The sequence below is a fragment of the Giraffa tippelskirchi genome, chromosome 8 (assembly GCF_054371585.1).
Source record: "Giraffa tippelskirchi isolate mGirTip1 chromosome 8, T2T-mGirTip1v1.2.pri, whole genome shotgun sequence".
Taxonomy (NCBI): domain Eukaryota; kingdom Metazoa; phylum Chordata; class Mammalia; order Artiodactyla; family Giraffidae; genus Giraffa; species Giraffa tippelskirchi.
Window position 1 is genome coordinate 151,841,812 of NC_137282.1, and position 20,403 is coordinate 151,862,214.

Sequence of the window (20,403 nt, forward strand, 5' to 3'; positions counted from 1 at the left end):
GACAGCAGAAGCTTTCCTGATATTAGTTGCAGGTTATAGATGAGGTATGCAACCGGGCTTAGGTTTTTTGTTAATTATGATTGATTGATTGATTGGTTAACTCTTGCACAAAACTACATATAGATTCAACAATATAATAATTCCTTAAAATATTCATGTTCATGCTTTCATTAAAAATTAATTTTGTAAACAATGATATATTGAATAGAAAGCTGGCGTATCCTTATTTTCTCACTGAGTATATCTGGCCTTTTCAGTCTCCAAGAAATCAGTTGTGGTGGTTTATCTGAACAACTGACAATATAACATAAATAGAGCTGTGGACTTCCCTGTAGCTCAAGTGATAATCTGCCTGCGATGCAGGAGACCAGGGTTCAGTCCCTGGGTTGGGAAGATCCTCTGGGGAAGCGAATGGCAATCCACTCCAGTATTCTTGCCTAGAGAACTCCATGGACAGAGAAGCCTGGTGGGCTACAGTTCATGGGGTCGCAAAGAGTCGGACACGACTGCCTGACTAACACACACAGATCTGTGGGTATTAGCCTTACAAACTAATATCTCTGTTGACAGAAAACATCACAGAACTGTAAGTAACGCAAAGATTCAAGAGGCTCATTTCACTATCCATCCCTGTGTTCACACCTCCTTCTTTGGTGACTCCGAGGGAGAGCAACAAGGGGAAATGGTAACTTGAAAACAAATAGGCAAGAGCTCATCCCAGTTATTAGACTTCCCTCCTTTTCATCACTATTTCTTATTGGAGGATGATTGCTTTTCAATGTTGTGTTAGTTTCTGCTGTACAACAAAGTGAACCAACTACAGGTATACATATACCCCCTTCACTCTAGAGCACGGAGCTGAGCTCCCTGTGCTACACAGCAGCTTCCCACTAGCCATCTATTTCACACGTGGTAGTGTATATATGTCGATGCTACTCTCCCAATTCATCCCACCCTCCCCTTCTTCCTCTGTGTCTACAGGTCCATTCTCTATGTGTGTGTCTCTATTCCTGCCCTACAGATAGGATCACCTGCTCCGTTTTACTAGATTCCATATGTATGCATTAATATGCAGAGGTTGCCTATAGTAGTTTTTCAGGCTTGTCCCTCTAGTATCTCTGGGGTTGGTGCCAAAACCAAATTAACACTGAGCAATTTGAATTTTAGAGATGAAAGGAAGATTGGACACCAATAAAATCTGTCTCATAAAAACACGGTTGCTTTTCTGAGCTGAGGAAGTTAATTATTGTTGCTTTTCTCAGAGTTAGCAGCCTGATTGTGATTATCCTTACTAAATTAAAGCAAATATCTTCCTTTCCTGGAAAATGAGTCCTTCCCCTCTTCTCTTACTCATCATCCACTTCCAACCCTTCTCCTCCTCTCTAGCAAGCTCTCCCCTCCTTTCAGAGTCAAGCTCAATTAATTCTTGACACTACTATGGGCCTTTTTCATCATTCCTCCCCACAACAGATCACCTCTTTCCTAAACTCTAAGGCATATCAATAACCATATCTTAAATCTTTTTTTCTTATAGAAAGATTATCTCTTATCTATGGTAGCATTGCCAAATAAAATAACAGATACCCTGCTAAGGGTTGAGTTGTATCCTCCAAAAACATATGTTGAAATCCTAACCTCTGGTGCTTCTTAATGTGACTTTATTTTTAAATAGGGTCTTTGCAGATGTAATCAAGTTAAAAATGAGGTCATTAAGTGGGCCCTCATCCAGTAGGCTCGGTGTCCTTAGAAGGACAGGAAAAGACATACACAGGGAGAATAACTGTAAAGACTGAGGCAGAAAACGGAGCGATGCGTCTGCAAACCAAGGGTCTGGGGCTATCACCTGAAGCTACAAGAGAGAGGCCTGGAATTGACTCTCCTGCAGAAAGAATAAACACTGCTGATACTCTGAATTCAGACTTCGACCTCCAGAACTGCGAGAAAATCAATTTCTGTAATATTAAAGTCACCAGTTCTGCAGTCCTTTGTTACGGCAGCCCTGTGAACTTATACACCATCCACCTGAAGCCCTTTCTTTCCCTGCATCACCAGGTTATCTATCTCTAAGTCCATGCCTATATCCTTAATTTGTTTTGTTTAAAAATTCCTTAGAGTAGAAACTGCATCTCGATCTTTTTTACTTATAGAGAGATTATCTCTTATCTATGGTAGGGTGACCAAATAAAATACAAGATACCCAGTTAACTGGGCATCCTGTATTTTTATTTGCTAAATTGGGCAACCATAATTTATGCACAAAAGAGATGAACAATAAATACTTTAGAAGTAAGTGGTTGAATCCCTAGTTATCAATTTTATGAAAAGTTCTTTCTTAATGTCTGTAACAGTCAATCATCAACAGGTACACTGAGAAACTTAACTCTATCTTCTATTAAATTTTGGTGGCCCACACCTGGAATATTGATTAAGATGTTACAAGGATACATCAGAAGTAGAGAAGATCAAAAAAGAATAATTACATTGGTCAGAAATATAAAGGCAGGTGTTATTGTGAAGAAAGGAACTAAAGAGTTTCAGACTCTGCTATATGAAAAGGTTGAGTTGAAAGATTCATGATCAAAATCTAGAATCATAACAGATATTAGTGAAATGATTAGTTTGCCAAACTTATAAAGATGAGGCTGAAAATGAAACTAATGTTAAATGATTACTTTTCTGTCATGCCTTTTGCATACATTAATTCATTTCACCTATGTTAGGATGTAGGTATTAATAGCTCTGCATTTCTGAGATAAGAGAACAAAGGTTTGGAGGTCAGAGTTGGGATTCAAACCCAAGATCCAAGACCCACACTCTTTCCACACTCACAGACTGCTTCTCTAAACCTCTGTTCCCTGAGCAGTGCAAATGAGAAACAATTAAAGGAAGCACATATTTACTAAGTAGATAATACATTTTAAAAATCCATTGATGCAGAGTGTAGCCTGGCAGCAAATATAAACTGATGCAAAATTTATGGATAAATTTATGAGTAAGAAAGCCATTAGGGCCAGAGGATTCACATAGAACTTACTTTTAAAACTGACATCAGAAACTACCAGAACTTCTAGAACACCTGGCTAAACTGACATGGTGTCTGTTTCAGGATGATCTTCTCCATATTCTTGTGCCAATGATAAACTTAATACAAAATCCATTTACTTCACTATCATTTAGCATTTTCAAGAGTTACAGAAACTGAATCATGTATTACAAGGAGCACTGTATTATAATCATAGACTCTCAGGCTGCCTCATTCTGTTACTTACTAGCTATGTGACAACAGAATTAAGTCACAATCTTGGCTCAGTTTCCCTCCTCTGAAAATGATGGACTGCTTTTTAATTTCTATCTAATGAACACTTAAGAGCAAACTATGTGCTGCTTTTATTTCATAATTATACCAATACTTTTTAACTACCAGTTCCCCCATATCTTAAATAAAATGCTTCTTTATGTCTTTGTACTTCATTCTCTTATCCTATAAACTGATCTCCTACTCCATGTCAGGCACTGTGCAAGGCATTGGGAAATATATGATAAACAAGAGAGATAAGGTCCTTACTTTTATTAAGATCAAAAATTAAGATTAAGAACAAAAAGGAATAATTAGAATGGTCAGAGCTAGGCAGATGTCATTGTCAAGAGACACTAAAATAATAAATAAATAATTACAATTTTAATAAACGTTTTGAAGGACAATTATAGAGTCCTGAGAAACTCTTTATCACTTTAACTTGATATAAGTCTCTAGGGTGAGGGAAAACTTCCCTGAGGAAATTAACATGTAAATTTAAACTTGAAGGGTGATGAGAATTTGGCAGATAAAGAGGTTCAGAGAGAGCATTCCTGATAGAACAAGTGTGAAGGCTCTGATTTAGGCAGGAGTTTGGTACTAAGAGGAAAGAAAAGAAGGTCAACACAATGAAGTGTAGTCTAGGTGGATTGAACAGCTGAGATGTGACTGAACAGTCACAAAGGATAACTTTGAACACGGAAGGCAGAGTTTAAAAGTAGAGAATGGACAAAGCTTATATGCTTATTAAAATCTACTGTCTTTGAGGATGCATTGGAATTATTCAGACAGAGGAAGGTAAGGGGGCATTCTAGGCAGGGATGAAACCAAGCAAAGCCATGAAATTTAGTTGAGATAAAGGTAAGCTATTTTGAATTCAAAAAGAAACTGTTGCCTCAAAGGATACACTCAACAGAGTGAAAGGCCATCCATGGAATGAAAGAATATAATTGTAAATCATATATCTGATGAGGGGTTAATATCCAGCATATATAAAGAACTCTTACAATTCAACAACAAAAAACAAAGAAGTCTATTAAAACTGGGCACAGGACTTGAATAGACATTTCTCCAAAGAAAAGAGAAAGCACTCTGTGAGTCAACCTAGTCGAGAATTGAGCTGCTCTGGGGACTGCTTGTTGCTGTTTTTATTCCCACTACACGATAGGCTTCAAATACCTTTAGGGCAGGGGCTGATTAATAAGAGGGTTTTCCTCGGTGTTTGTTCTGCCTGCAGTTTCAGGTCTTTTATTTGCACTAGCACCTCAGAAAGGGTCTCTTTATATCTCACACCCCTCTCCCAGCAGTAAACCTCTAGTACTTGTTACACAGTGCCTGCTAGCCTGGTGGTGGAGACCAGGGAAGACTCTCTGTTGTCCTGGCTCAGCTTCAGTCTTTGGCAGATGCTATGTCACTGGATCCCAGAGGTGGACCCTTACTGTTCCTTCTCCTCCACCAGCAGCTGGACAGTTCTCATGGTCTAGCCCAGGACATCTTTTTTGTTCCCACCAAGGGACAGAATATTTTGCTGTTGTTCCTTTTTCAAAGCTGCAGTGGGTTTTTTAACTGTGGCCTGAAGGCAATAGAGTTTGGTACCCTTATCACAGAAGCTGGAGCCTTTTGATCAGTAGGCGAAATAGGAAAGAAGGGTGTTACATCTTCCTCTCCTGAGGGCCTTCACTGCAGAAAAGGCTTGCCTATCCGTCTTTCTCATGAGCACCCCATGGAGAACAGAATGCAAGGGTTTCTGAACAACCCTTCTGTCCGCGGTTCTCGCAGCATCCATACTCTCATGCTGGCCAACATCCAGCGTTTAGAATTTATTAAACTTTGTAGCTGAAGCTTCCTTACACAATTGCATGAAATCCAATATGTGCTACAATTAATTAATCAAGTGCTTGTTGTGCTCCATTTTTCTTCAGAAGCACCAGTCTTTCCTTATAGATTGTTGGCCCTGAGACCTAAGCTCTCAGAGAGTTCAAGAAAAGCTGTGAATTTTCCAATTATCTGCCTTTTTGTTTTTGTTGTGTAAGAGTAAGAAGGGTCTCTTTTCAGCTTTCTGCACCCCAAGTGGAAGACGGAAATCTCCACGTCACTTTTCGTTATCACTGAATTTCTCTCCTTTTAACAGCAAAACCTAACAAAGAAATTGTCTATACTCACTTGGTTCCATCTATCTCATCCCATTTTTATATTTTTCCCCTACCACACTCAAAAATTTATTAACTATAAAATTACAAGTGACCTACAAGTTACAAATCCCAGAGTCAATACTTAGTTCTCATCCTACACAGCATGTCAGTAGTTCTTGACACAGCTGACCTCTCCCATCCCGAGATATTTTCTTATTACCTTCCAGGGTGTCACACTCTCTAGATTCATCTCCTCCCTCAATGGCTATCCCTTCTCAGTTTCTTCCCTGAGAAGATTCCTTACCTTTCAATCTTTAAGATATATAGTATCCCCAGAATCCCTCTGGGGACTTCTCTCCTCTGTCTACTTTCATGCCTTCTATCTCATCTAGTCTCAAGGTTTTACATATCATTTATAAACTGATGACCCCAGATTTTTATCTCCAGAATTCAGTTCAGTTCAGTTGCTCAGTCGTGTCCAACTCTTTGAGACCCCATGGACTGCAGCATGGATTGCAGACCCCATGGACTGTCCAACACCAGCTCCTGGAGTTTACTCAAACTCATGTCCATTAAGTCAGTGATGCCATCCAACCATCTCATCCTCCTCCCACCTTCAATCTTTCCCAGCAACAGGGTCTTTTCAAATGAGTCAGCTCTTCGCATCAGGTGGCCAAAGTATTGGAGTTTCAGCTTCAGCATCAGTCCTTCCAATGAATATTCAGGACTGATTTCCTTTAGGATGGACTGGTTGGATCTCCTTGCAGTCCAAGAGACTCTCAAGAGTCTTCTCCAACACCACAGTTCAAAAGCATCAATTCTTCAGCACTCAGCTTTTTTTATAGTCCAACTCTCACATCCATACATGACTACTGGAAAAACCAAAGCTTTGATTAGACAGACCTTTGTTGGCAAAGTAATGTCTCTGCTTTTTAATATGCTGTCTAGATTGGTCCAGAGTTACATATCTGTAATTCTCCTCTGAACTCCAGATTTACGTGTACAACTTCCTACTTGATGTCTCCGTGGCTTTGGATTTCTCCTAGGCATTTCAGTAGAACATATGCAGGACTGAGCACCTGACTATCCTGGTAACACTGCTCCTCCTACAGTCCTCCGCAACTCCATAAATGGCAAAATCCATACTCCTGTTTGCTTAGGCCAAAAAACTCTCACATCCTCCACCTCCTCATCAAATTGTCTACTTCTTTTGCATCCTTATATCCAATAAGTCAACAAAACTTATGAGATATACCTTCAAGATATGTGCAGAAGATGACCACTTATATTTGCCAGAATGACCACCTGATACAAGCCACCATAATTTGTGTCTTATTGCAAAAGCCTCTAAGCTGATGCCCCTGCTTAACTATTCTGAAGCCAGTTTCTGGTAGGCATAAACTAAGAGCTCATTTGTAGGCTCAGAATCCTACAATGTCTTTCCAGTTCACTCAGAGTAAAAGCCGAAGTCCTTACCGTTACCTGGAAGGTGGCACAATCTGACCCCACAGCGCAACTCTGGCTTCACCTTCTCCTACTTTCCTGAGGCTTCCCTTGGTTTTAGCCTCCCTGCCATTTGTTATTACTGTTGTTCCCCAAATATGCCAGGTAAGCCTCTTGTTGCTTCAGGGCTCTTGCAATTTCTCTTCTCTTTCTTGAGATATTTTTCTACCAGAAAATCTACATGCTTTACTTCCAAACCTCCTTCAGGTCCTGCTTTACTCAAATACCATCTCCTCAGAGGCCTTCCCTGGCCACTAATCCAACATTGCAGCCTCCTTTCCAACTATGTCTTATCCTCATTTCTCCCTTTGTTTTTCTTCTTAGAACTTACAGCCATCTAACAAGGTACATGTTAAGTTATATATGTTTATTGCTTTCATTTATCCCACAAGAATATAAAGGTATGGAATGTTGTATGCCTTGTTTACTGCTATATCAGCCTGGGAAAACATTCATAGCACATAGTAGGGGCTCAACAAATATCCGTTGACTTGGTGAAATGTGTCACAGTTTAGACTTTTTTTAATAGTTGGGAACTTCACTCTACTCTAGCCTTTGCGTTAGAGCCCCTTTTCTGTTTTTTTCCCCCCGTGAAACCATGAAATGGTGCTGCCATCCTCCTTATTGCATTGCAACATTCGAAGAAAAGAAGTTTAATCTGCTCCTTGCACTGGCAGCTCATGCACTCAGATTTACTGATCTCAGAGGGCACGTATGTACCCACTGTTTATTTATTTTGGAATTATTTTATTATCAGCTTTACGTGGTTATAAACGGTTGCCAGGATCAAAAGCCCTCAGAGGACTGTTATTACTCATCCTCAGGATGCTCCCTGACCTGACCTTGAGAAATAACTGCAGCTTCTTGCAGAAGCTGGAGATAATCAAATCTTCCTTACTTGCTCTACCTGCTCTGGGCCAAAGAGATTACTACCCAGCACCAAGAACAGGCTGCTGTTAACCATGGCGCACTGCGATTCTCAAGAATCATCATGCCCCATCCCACGCCCAACAAGAGATACACCCTTCCTCACATTAAAAAGGCCACTGGAATCAGCCACAATGGTGTGTTTGAAGGTTTCCTTCATGTGTGCCTCTTTTTCTCCCCACAACAAACAAAAAACCAAAAAAGAACACAACAAACACAATTTCTGTCTTCATTCTTTAACTTAAAAAGGAGGAAAATTCTTTAAATTATGGGAAGAAAATAGTTCTACAGAAAGTTTCAAAAACAGAACAAGTAGCCTATAATCACACCACCCAAGAAAAACAACTTTTTCAGTTTTGTGTATCACTTTTCTTTCTTTTCTCCTATGAATAATTGATAGAAGGAAGCTTAATGTGCATGCAATTGCATATCTTTTTGAAAATGAATATTACAGTCATTCATTTCTCAGGTAGATAACAAAAATTTAATGGAGACAAACTGTGAGCCATGTACTCTCCTGGACACACGGCTTATATGACCAAAAATTGCAGCCTGTCTGTCTTCAAGGGGCTCTAAGACCAGCATTTTTCAATAGCAACACAATGTAAGCCACACCTAAAAGTTCAAATTTTCCAAGAAATGGGTAAAATGGATTTTATTGATATGGTTTAACCCAATGTGTCTCAAATATTATCATTTCAACATATAAATGATGTAAATTATTAATACATTATGTTTATAATTATTAAGAATTATTGAAATTGTTACTAAGGTATATTACTCTTTCACCATACTAAGTCCTCAAAATTTGGTATATGTTTCACTCTTGCATCACATCTCAGTTTGGGTGAGCCCCACGTCCAGTGCTCAAAGGTGAAGTGAAGTGAAGTGAGTTGAAAGTCACTCAGTCTTGTCTGACTCTTTGCGATCCCATGGACTATACAGTCCATGGAATTCTCCAGGCCAGAATACTGGAGTGGGTAGCCTTTCCCTTCTCCAGGGGATCTTCCCAACCCAGGGATGGAACCAGGTGTCCCACATTGCAGATGGATTCTTCACCAGGTGAGCCACAAGGGAAGCCCAAAGGTGAGGAGCAACCAAACTGGATGTGTGTGCATTCTCAGTTGCTTCAGTCACATTCAATTCTTTATGAGTCCATGGACTGTAAACCACCAGGTTCCTCTGAGCATGGGGTTATCCCAGCAAGAATACTGGAGTGAGATGCCATTTCCTCCTCCAGGGGATCTTCCTGGCCCAGGGATCAAACCCACACCTCCTGTGCCTCCTGTGTTGGCAGGCATATTCTTTACCACTGAGCTACCTGGGAAGGCCCCAGTCATACTGGACAGGGGGAAGACTACTACAGATGAGAAGTGTTGGTCTCATTGCATCATATCAGAGGTACCTGATTTCATCATGGTTTATTACTGACAATCTTATTGTATTTTACTTTATGTATCCTTGGATTATTTTACCCATGGTTTTCTCCCACAGCTATTGATATCTCAAAAATGATAAAAGAGTGAAGAGTGACATTTGAATGCAAATGATGATCTTAAAGACATCTGAAAAGTTGCAGTCTGAATTGAATTGTCTTCAAACAAGTCACCATAAGAAACTTCATTTTCCAATGTAGCCACCACCATTTTATTTTTCCACTTTTCTATGTTTATTTTTTATTTTTAAAATAATCTTTGCAAGAATACTACAAATAGCTTTTTCCCTAAACTACTCAAGGATAACTTGATGGCCTAATGTACCACTACCCCTGTACACAAATCAGGATATTCTCCTTCAAAACCACAATACAGCCATCAAATGTAAATTACATTGTTATACTTACTACCATCTAATCCACAGACTCTAATACAGTAGGCTCAGTTCAGTTCAGTTCAGTTGCTCAATTGTGTCCAACTCTGCAACCTCATGAACTGCAGCACGCCAGGCTTCCCTGTCCATCACCAACTTCTGGAGCTTGCTCAAACTCATGTCCATTGAATCAGTGATACCATCCAACCATCTCATCCTCTGTCATCCCCTTCTCCTGGTGGTTATAATCCACCACTATCATTGCTTCATTTTTGCTCAACTTGCCCCAGCCTTGGCCAATGGAGCCCCTTCAAGGTGGTTCTCATTATCTTTTGAAGTGTTGCTATCATTCTTTAAATACTTATTTACTTTCTGGTACAACAAATTGTTCCAAGATCACCTTATACTTTCCCTACCCACACCCTGATATAAGTCACTTCTCTAGAGAGATCTGGTTCCTTGTAGTGGAGAAAGGAATTTACAAACTATGCTCTCGGCACTGGGTGTGCTCATTATTATTAGGGCATCACTCTATTCAGGCCCTCTCAGTGGACAGAGCCTCACATACACATTCACATCTGTATGTATTTCTATCACTAGTCACATGCATTGAAAAGTGAGTTCCCACAGTTCAGTTCAGTTGCTCAGTTGTGTCCAACTCTTTGTGACCCCATGGATTGCCTCATGCCAGGCCTCGCTGTCCGTCACCAACTCCTGGAGCTTACTCATACTCATGTCCATTGAGTCGGTGATGCCATCCAACCATCTCATCCTCTGTCGTCCCATTCTCCTCCCACCTTCAATCTTTCCCAGCATCATGGTCTTTTCCAATGAGTCAGCTCTTCCCATCAGGTAGCCAAAGGACTGGAGTTTCAGCTTCAACATCAGTTCTTCCAATGAACATTCAGGACTGATTTCCTTTAGGTGGGACTGGTTGGATCTCCTTGCAGTCCAAGGGACTCTCAAGAGTCTTCTCCAACACCATAGTTCAAAAGCATGAATTCTTCAGTGCTCAGCATTCTTTATAGTCCAACTCTCATATCCATACATGACTATTGGAAAAACCAAAGCTTTGACTAGATAGAACTTTGTTGGCAAAGTAATCTCTCTGCTTTTTAATATCCTGACTAGGTTGGTCATAACTTTTCTTCCAAGGAGCATGTGTCTTTTAAATTCATGGCTGCAGTCACCATTTGCAGTGATTTTGGAGCCCCAAAAATAAAGTCTGTCACTGTTTCCACTGTTTCCCCATCTATTTGCCATAAAGTGATGGGACTGGATGCCATGATCTTAGTATTCTGAATGTTGAGCTTTAAGCCAACTTTTTCACTCTCCTCTTTATTCTCATCAAGAGGTTCTTTAGTTCTTCTTCACTTTCTGCCATAAGGGTGGTGTCATCTGCATATCTGAGGTTATTGATATTTCTCCTGGAAATCTTGATTCCAGCTTGTGCTTCATCCAGTCTGGCATTTCTCAAGATGTATGCCATCTTGGGTGGCCCTACATGGCATGGCTCATACTTTCATTGAGTTAGACAAGGCTGTGGTCCGTGTGATCAGATCAGTTAGTTTTCTGTGTTTGTGGTTTTCAGTTTGTCTGCCCTCTGATGGAGAAGGATAAGAGGCTTATGGAAGCCTCCTGATGGGAGAGACTGACTGCCATACAGGTGCCCTCTCCACCTGCTTGGGTAACATTGTCTTGCACTAGGCCTCTACCTCTGTCACATTCTTTGCATGGTGCACTCCTCATCGCATCCAAGGTCTGACACCCATGCCAGGGTGCCATTCCCAAATGCCCCCTAATGGGGACACCTACCTTGCTCAGCCCTACCCAGTAGCTTTTATGAGGAATAAATCAGGGAGAAATGGGGTAGAAAAGAAGCATGATTTGAAATAGCTTTTGATTCTTGCCAAATAATATATGAGTTGAATTCTTTTCAAAGTCTCATTACTTTATAGTCACATTTTGCCATGATATTATTCAATAAATTGACTACTAATAATAACCGCTTGTTGCAATCATGAAATCTACTCCAAAGGATAAAAATCACTGAAGAGAATCAGAAGAACATTATACAAGCTCTGTTATACCCATTATAATGGCTACTATCAAGAAAAAGAACAAAATAACACACATTGGTAAGGATGTGAAGAAATTGGAACCCTGTGCACTACTGGTAGAAATGTAAGATAGCTAACTGCTACAGAAAACAGTAGCATCGCTGACTCAATGGACATGACTTTGAGTAAACTCCAGGAGTTGGTGACGTATAGGGAGGCCTGGCATGCTGCAGTCCATGAAGTCGCAAAGAGTTGGACACAACTGAGCAACTGAACTGAACAGAAAACAGTAAGGAACCTCCTCAACAAATCAAAAATAGAATTACCATATGATCCAGCAATTCCACTTCTAGATTTATACTCAAAGGAAGTGACACAGACTCAAAGAAATATTTATAAACCCATGTTCATAGCAGCATTATTCAAAGTAGCCCAAAAGTAGACACACCTCATTGTCCATCAATGGATCAATGGATAAACAAAGTGTGGCATACACATACAACGGAATATTATTCAGCTGTAAAAAAGGAGAAAACTATGACATACGTTAAAACATAGATGGACTTTGAGGATATTATGCTAATTGAAACAAGCCAGTCACAAAAGCACAAATTCTTTATGATTCTACTTGTATGAAACACCTAGAGTAGTCAAATTCATAGAGATTGAAAGTTGATTAAAGATTCTTAGGCACTGAAGGAAAAGGGAAGGGGGGTTATTGTTTAATGGTCACAGTGTTTCAGTTTTGAAGGTGCAAAGAGTCCTGGAGATGGATGATCGTGATGGCTGCAAAACAATGAGAATATACTTTTAATGCCACCAAGCTATACACTTAAAAATGTATAGATGAGTTAAGATGATAAACTTAATGCTATATTTTTTCTTAGTTCTGGCAGCTATCAGAAAATCCCATGAGCTAGGTGACTTATAAACAACATAAATCTGTCTTCATAGTTCTGGAGGCTGGGAAGTCCAAAATCAAGGCAGTAACAGATGAGGTATCTGGTGAGGATCCACTTACTGTTTCACTGATGGCCCTCTTCTTGCTGTGTCCTCTCGTGCTGGAAAGGGCAAGGGAGCTCTCTGGGGTCTCTTTTTCAAAGGCAGTAATCCCATTCACGAGGGCTCCCTCTTTAAGACCTAATCATCCCTCAGACCCCATCTCCTGATACCATTATATTGGGGCCTGGGGGCTAGGTTTTAACATATGAATGGGAGAACACAAATATTCAGCCTATAGCACACATATTTTACCATGATAAAAACATTTTCAAGAATATTGTACAAGCTCTGAATATTATTTCAAAAGAGATGTTTTAGAAATATGCTAAGCAGGCAAACATTGATGGAGCAAGTGTATAATTCCCATGTGATTATGTGGTGCCTACACTGAGAAAACAATACTCATATTTCTAAACTATCTCATAGAAATACCCATATATTTATGGTAATTATAACAGCTCTATTTAAGTATAAGAATAAGAATCTTTGAGGGGGTAATATTCTATTTTGGCCTTGGATAAATTAATACAAATTCAATTTATTCATATTTTTAAGAAACATATTTTCAGAATAATTTTGGCTAAACACATGTTTAAAATGTCCATAAAATTCCTTCAACCATGCATATAGTAAAAAATATGTGAGAAAAACAACAGATAATGCCGATAATAAATTCTTCCAAGTCTATAAAATATATTGGTGCTGATTTGAATAGTGCAATCAGTCTACATGAATGTTTTAGGCAACTTGGTTTAATTCAGCAAACTTCCATTGAACAGCTGTTTATGCCGGAATACAGTATTAAATAATGAGGCTATAGAGATGAATATAATATGATTCCTACCCTCTAGGATTTTAAATATCCTAGTTGGAAGAAGATGAGGAGTAAGAGGAAAACTAGCATTTCCTAGGAACCTTAATACAATATCTAACGTAATCCTCACAACCTCTCTACAAGGAGGTTATCCCCATTTCTTCAGATGAGGAAACTGAGACTTATAGAATTAAATAAATCACCCAAAGGTAACTATTAGTGAAACATATATATCTAATTTCTACTTCACTCCATCTTATTCTGAAGTGTGTGCTCTGTCTCTAGTCTTACTGTGATATATTAAGTTACACCAAGCTGCAGCATGCAATAGAGATAGTATGTTAGTCACTCAGTAGTGTCCGACTCTTTGTGACCCCATGGACTATAGCTCACGAGGCTCCTCCGTCCATGGAATTCTCCAGGCAAGAATACTGGAGTGGGTTGCCATTCCCTTCTTCAGCAAATAGAGATAGGCATAGGAGTAAATAATTATAACCCACTGCAGATATACATCCGTACATATAGTACACTTAGTACAGATGATACTAAAGTGCATGCAATGCAGAAAAGCGACACACAAGTTGTGATCAACTTTGCTCCTTAGGGCAAGCTCAGAGACACTTTCTTGAATAAAGTGATTAATTCTGCAATGCAGTTTGAAATTAGATAGGAATTTTACAAGTGACAAGGGAGGAAAGAATACTTAATAACAATGGGAAACATTTGAAATATTTTCTTTGTCCTTTCAGTATCAAAGTCTTGCCTCTGGTAGAAATTATCCTCCTTTTCCTACTCCTTGTCTGTATCCTTCCTCTCTTTGAAAAACTGGATTAAAACTCTGCAGTGCACAATTCTTCCTCTAATTAACATATCTTTTCTCATTCATCCATCCTTCCAATTTACTCTTCTGGTCTACAACTTGCCCATAAGAAGGTATCTATCCCATTGCACTGGCCTTTGCTTATAAATGTTCCCAAATCTTTGCCAAGTGAGGCTGCCAGTTTCACTATCCCTGTTATATAAATAGAAGCTTACACATATGTGCCTTTGAGTATGTTCTTTATTTTTGTAGTATGTTTATACTTGGCATATCTTGATGTGTATCATATATGCTGGCGTATAACATCTCATATCTCTTTTATATCTCCACATCATGTCTGAAATCATTTTCAGTGCGTGAGGGATGCTCAGGAGATATTATTAATTGATTTTAAGTTTTCTCAGAGAACATTCATTTTCATTATCATTATGCCCACATTGGAAAAGTGTCAGATGTCAATGTCTACTTGATAGAAAGAAATTGACTCATGAATGTTAATATCTTGGTGAAATATTTTTCATAGCTAACCATTTTCTAGGAAAATGATCTTTTGATGTAATGAATGCATACAGACTCATTCTTTCTCTAGGGGAAAAAAAAGGCACTCCTACAACACACACCTCCCAGACCGTGGGTAGTGATGGGGCTAATACAGATGCCCAGAGCTACATCCCCTACCCAGACCTGACATTCTTTTTATCCATCATACTTCAGGCATCAGATCACTAATTCATGTACAGGATAAGACAACTGCCAAATTATGAGACTACAGAGAGAAGCGCCTCAGACACCTGTCAAGTTGATGAAAGCAGTACCGTCCTCTGACCTTTCCTGGTTCAAGGTCGATAACGAGCCAAGTCAGGCAGCGTGTGCCGACTCCATTAACGCGCGCTGTGTGCACATTCAGGAGCGCCGCGTCTCCTGTCAATTAGTGTGGGGAATCGAGGGACTGCTGATTACCGGAGATGTGGCAGAGCGAGCCGCGGTTACCTCTACTTCTGGACCCTGCTGCATTTTAATTAGCCCTAGTCCCTCGACAACTTCTTCAGTGCTTCGTTATTGCCATCTTCAAGGAACTCAAGTAAGGCTTTTTATATTTCATGTCGCTAATTGGAAGAAATGTTGAACATCATAGTAGTGGGGCTTGATGAGGCGCTTCTTAGAACAATCCAGTCTTGACTTGCTCGGAGTGTGTGTCACGGGACCAGGGAGGGAACCACAAGGAGAGATGGACAGCTTCCAGTAGGGAAGCCACGGGGATGCAGCTAGGAAAGAGACAAAATAAACTTGATGTGGCTCCACAGACAGGCGTGTCCACGGAGGGGTCTGTCTGTACTCTTACAAAGAAAAAGGCTATAAGCAAGCAGTCTTTGAATCCTCAAATTAAGAAATAAAAAAAGGAATTAAAACACCTGGAAAGGGAGAAGTCTTCAGATTTCTCACACTGCTCTCTTACAATAAGAAACGACCTAAATCTTGACAAAATCATTCTATCCAGATACATTTAGCAGGGAAGTTTAAAATACGAAAGTCAGCAGAATTTGTTCTTATAAAACAACAACATGGTTCTTCGGGAACAGTGGTTATTAAACTCAAGCGAACATCAAACACCCAGATGGCTGTGAAAAACAGACTGCTGGGTTCACACCCCATCTTCTTCAAGTCTCTGATTCAGTAGGTCTGGGGTCCACTAGGGGATCTGCATTTCTAGCAAGTTCCCAGGTGCTACAGATGCTGCTCATGGGAAGCAGAGGACCACACTTGAAGAATCTCTCTCCTAGAGACAGCTAACCAAAGCACGGGTGGCATGCCTGAAAGACATGGGTCCCTGCCTTTGAAAACAAAGAAAATCTTACATGTGATCACCTAAGTCACTGAAACATCAGCATGAACCTTTATTTTTTAAATTAATTTATTTATTATAACTGGAGACATTACTTTACAATATTGTACTGGTTTTTGCCACACATGTGTCTCCCGTCCCGAACCTCTCTCCCACCTCCCTCCCCTTTCCATCCCTCTGGGTTGTCCCAGTGCACTGGCTTTGGGTGCCCTGGATCATGCATTGAACTTGGACCGGTCATCTATTTCACATATGGTAATACACATGTTTCAATGCTATTCTCTCAAATCATCCCACCCCCGCCTCCTCCCACAGAGTCCAAACTTTATATGCACTAACATCATTATTTTATTTAATCATATTAACAAGTATTTGGGGGGGAGGGTGTTGTGTGAAGTTCTTTAGTGCAAGAATGTTCCTAAGGAGTTCCTTGCAAAATAAAAAGGGCCTCTCTTTGGTAATAATGCCTCCTTCATGACACCCTCTTACTCTGCCTTTATTCATACAGGATAAATCATAACTAACCACAGACCAAGCTATAGGAACAATGACCTGGGAAGTATTTGAAGTAGTTGAGTACATCTGTTCCATTATTGTCGAAGATTAGGTGGGTATTCTATTTCGGGACTTAATCTAAAAAGTATTCCAAACACATAATCATTATGACTATGGAACAACATGTTTTAATATATATAGACTTCAGTTCCATATCTACAAGATATGGAAACTCACTTAGCAATCTTGGCTCTTTCCGGCATTCAGAGTTCGTGAGAGGGCTCCCCCTTCTCTACTTGAGTCAACATGTTTAGTGCCTGGTGGGACGCTCAGATTAAAGATGAACTTTTAAAATTCTGGGCTCAGTCTCTTTAGCGAGTGTTTTCTTTAATTTGGATCAGCACCAAATTGAAAAGACCTCTTCAGTTGCATCTCCTCAGTGTTCCTGCAGGCATAACCTCAAAACCACACTTCACATTCCAAAATATCTACCAACCCAGATGCCCCTGGAATAAGTACTGCATAAAAAGGTAACATTCTGTACCACGAGAAGATTTCATCTTTTGAGCAATTATTCCTAGGGCAGAAATTGTCCATTGACATCCTTGAGAAGAGTACTAGGAGAGCGCTACTTTCTAATTCGACTGAGAAATCACTTGAAATTCATGCATATTTCCTCCATCTACTTTATTTCAATGAAATATTATGTCCAATGCTGCTGATTTAATAGCCTAGTATTCTGAAACTAGTGAATTCTGAATTCCCTCTGCAACATCAAATTTATTGAGAGCTTCCAGTCAATTTTGAAGTTCATGCTGATTACATAAGATAGACTAGTCCATAGTCTGTGTCCTCCAACACGTCAGGCACAGCTCAAGGTTTCAGAAACTGGAAGTCTAACTGTGACACTTTCCTCTCCCTTCTGTCCTCAGGATTTCTGCCTTTGAAAGGATTGCTCAGGCGCCACTCGTATTTTTTTTCCAGAGTGTTCATGTAGTCCCTCATTTTGCCTCTCATGGCTTTAGATAATAAAGTTAAAATGGACTTTCTCTCCACCCCAGCATACCTCAAAAACCACTAAGCTTGTACGTAGAAAATTCCCTTCATCCACCCAATCCTCTGACCGGGGCAGAGAGGGACTTTCAGGTGCCACAGAAATGTGCAGTCAGGAAGACTTTCTTTTTGACATTAACCTTCCACTGACATAGAGAACATTTATAAAGTCTGCAAGGATATAGTCATAATATCAGTGTTTTTAGAGGAGTAAAGCAACAGAGTGCAGGAACAGAAATGATTGCAGTAATAGAGAAAAATAAAGACGGCCTATAACATTTTTAAATGAAAGTGTAAAATTCTTGACTGCTGTAGTCATACGTCTTTCACAGGGATTCCAGAAATGAGATGTCTTATACATTTCATGTCATATACACTCAAAATCTGACAGCCCAAGTTTTCATTTTCACCGTATATTTTGGTAGCTTTTGAGATTGTTTTCTTCAAGCAGTCAGAGTAAGACTATATAATCCTGACATAAACCTAAGAAGACTAACTCTTCACAGATCAAACCATTGAGACTATATGCCCACACATAGGCAATAATGAAAGAAGTTTATAAACCAAAAGGTTTTTGTTTTGTTTTGTTTACCGTCTACTTTCATTGGCATCCTTCCTGGAAGAGAGTTGTAAAGAAGGGGAAAAGAGAGGAAAGAGAGGGGTGAGTTGGGGGCTGGGTGTGTGTGTGCGTGCGCGTGTGTGTGTGTATGTGTGAGTGTGTGTGTGCACGTGTGTGCGTGCACGCACATTGTGTGTGCACGTGTGTGTGTGTGTGTGTGTGTGTGTGTGTAGGATCAGACTGCCCTCTGGTGGACATAATTTATTTCTTTATTCTTTTAAAATACAACAAAGGAGAAAGGCAGCAAGAAAGAAAAGGGAAATTAGAAAATGAAAAAAGGGGAAAGACTATAGAAAAAACAAAGTAAAAAAGAAGAAAATAACAGCTTAAAATATAAAATTTAGCATGAACAGGTTTTATAAAATCTGGTTTATTATGTAGAGCTGAAGCTTATCACGATAAGCTGAAGTCTTACTGACAATTGCCAATATCCCACACACATTCATTCCACTGCCAAATTTGGGAATGTGTGTCATTCATGTCAGCTAGGGTAAAAGAGAAATTCAGAAGAAGCTCCCAGCGTCACACCATACTCATGCCTCCAACCCTACAATGACACAAAATAAGAACAACCAGAGCCACTGTCTCTCTGCCCGGGAGTAGACCTGGAACTTTCACCGCCCACCAGATTGCGAGGGATTCAGGGGCCCAGAAGCCCAGCCCTGAAGCCCAGCCTCTAAGCTCCTCTCATCAGTTTGCACCAGTGAAGGGGTCAGTGCTTCCTGGGACTGGATAATCTCTCACTCCTCACCGCTGAAGCAAGCACAGTGGTCGCTCACCTTGTGGAATTTGCAAGCAATCACCTTCTGCTTGCAAGACTGTAAGCTTCCTTAAATATTTAGCCAAAGGGTTATTTTAAAAATGGGCAAAATTAATTAGGTTCATTGAAAGCCATTAAGACATCCTAGGGCCTGCAACCAAACTGAAGCTAAGCAGTGAAGAGAGGGAACGCATACACAGCCAGCTGTGACAAATCACACACACAGGTAGGACAGAAGGAAATGCAAAGACAGGAATTCTTTTTTCATGCACGGATCTCTTCCTTCTATCCCAGAAAGGGCAGCCAGAGAGTCACATGACCATCCCTCCCTGCCTACAGGTAAGACGAGGATGTGACCACACGTGTCTCCTCCTTGTCTCCCCCTCACAGGTGAACCTGGGGTCAATTCTTGGCTGAGCTCCTATTCACAAGACTGAAGGGAAATTCAAGGGCAATTAGGTTCGAGTGGACAGATAGTTATGTGGAGCGAGTGACTGACCTTTGGCTTTAATGCTTGGATATTGTGTTTCTTTGAACCACTGAAAACCCTGCCTAGTTTGAAATATTCTAATTAGGTGCTAACCTAAAGGTGCTGGTAATTAAAATACATTTTGTTTCCGAAATATTCAAATTTCTAGGGAACCAGGTCCTTGTCACCTCTTGGTTTGCACAAATTACTTAACATTTTATAATATGAATCTCTTTTTATTTTTCCTCTCCTCCTCCTCTCTCTCTCAATTTATTCACTATTATCATGCCTTTCCTTATTGAAAAATGAAACCTAATTATCTTCACTAAGAACAAGAAGAGGGTGTCAGAGAATGAGATGGTTAGATGGCATCACCGACTCAAGGGACATGATTCTGAGCAAAGTCTGGGAGATTGTGAAGGACAGGGAAGCCTGGCGTGCTGCAGTCCATAGGGTTGCAGAGTCAGATACAACTTAGCGACTGAACAACAAGAACCTTCATCTTGCACAAGAATGAGAAAATGAGCTTACCACTCTGCCAGTAGCAGCCCCTGATTAGACAAGGGCTCTCGTCCTCTTGGCAAGAAGAATACATTACAGGCAGGAATCAGACAGTATGAAAGATGGTTCCACAATGGTGGAGCAGAAATTCTAAATATCATTAACAAAAAAATCTCCAAAATTTAGTATGATAAAGGTTTAATATCAAAGTGAAATTCATTTCCCATATTTAAAAAAAATTTAACTTGGATGATTACTATTGCTTGGTGGAGAGACATTGTTTACTGCAGAAGGTTTACAT

The 20,403-nt window shown here is 40.0% G+C and overlaps 1 protein-coding gene and 1 long non-coding RNA gene across 4 annotated transcripts in view; one reads left to right on the plus strand and one right to left on the minus strand.

Moving 5' to 3' along the window:
• LOC145516678 (uncharacterized) overlaps nucleotides 1-20,403 on the minus strand; it is a 744,489-nt gene that overhangs the window by 521,363 nt on the left and 202,723 nt on the right. The gene's annotated exons all lie outside the window — the stretch shown is intronic.
• On the plus strand, nucleotides 9,504-19,424 carry LOC145516681 (uncharacterized). Its single transcript, XR_014061662.1, has 2 exons — nucleotides 9,504-10,316; nucleotides 17,034-19,424. It is a non-coding gene; the product is annotated as an uncharacterized LOC145516681 (long non-coding RNA).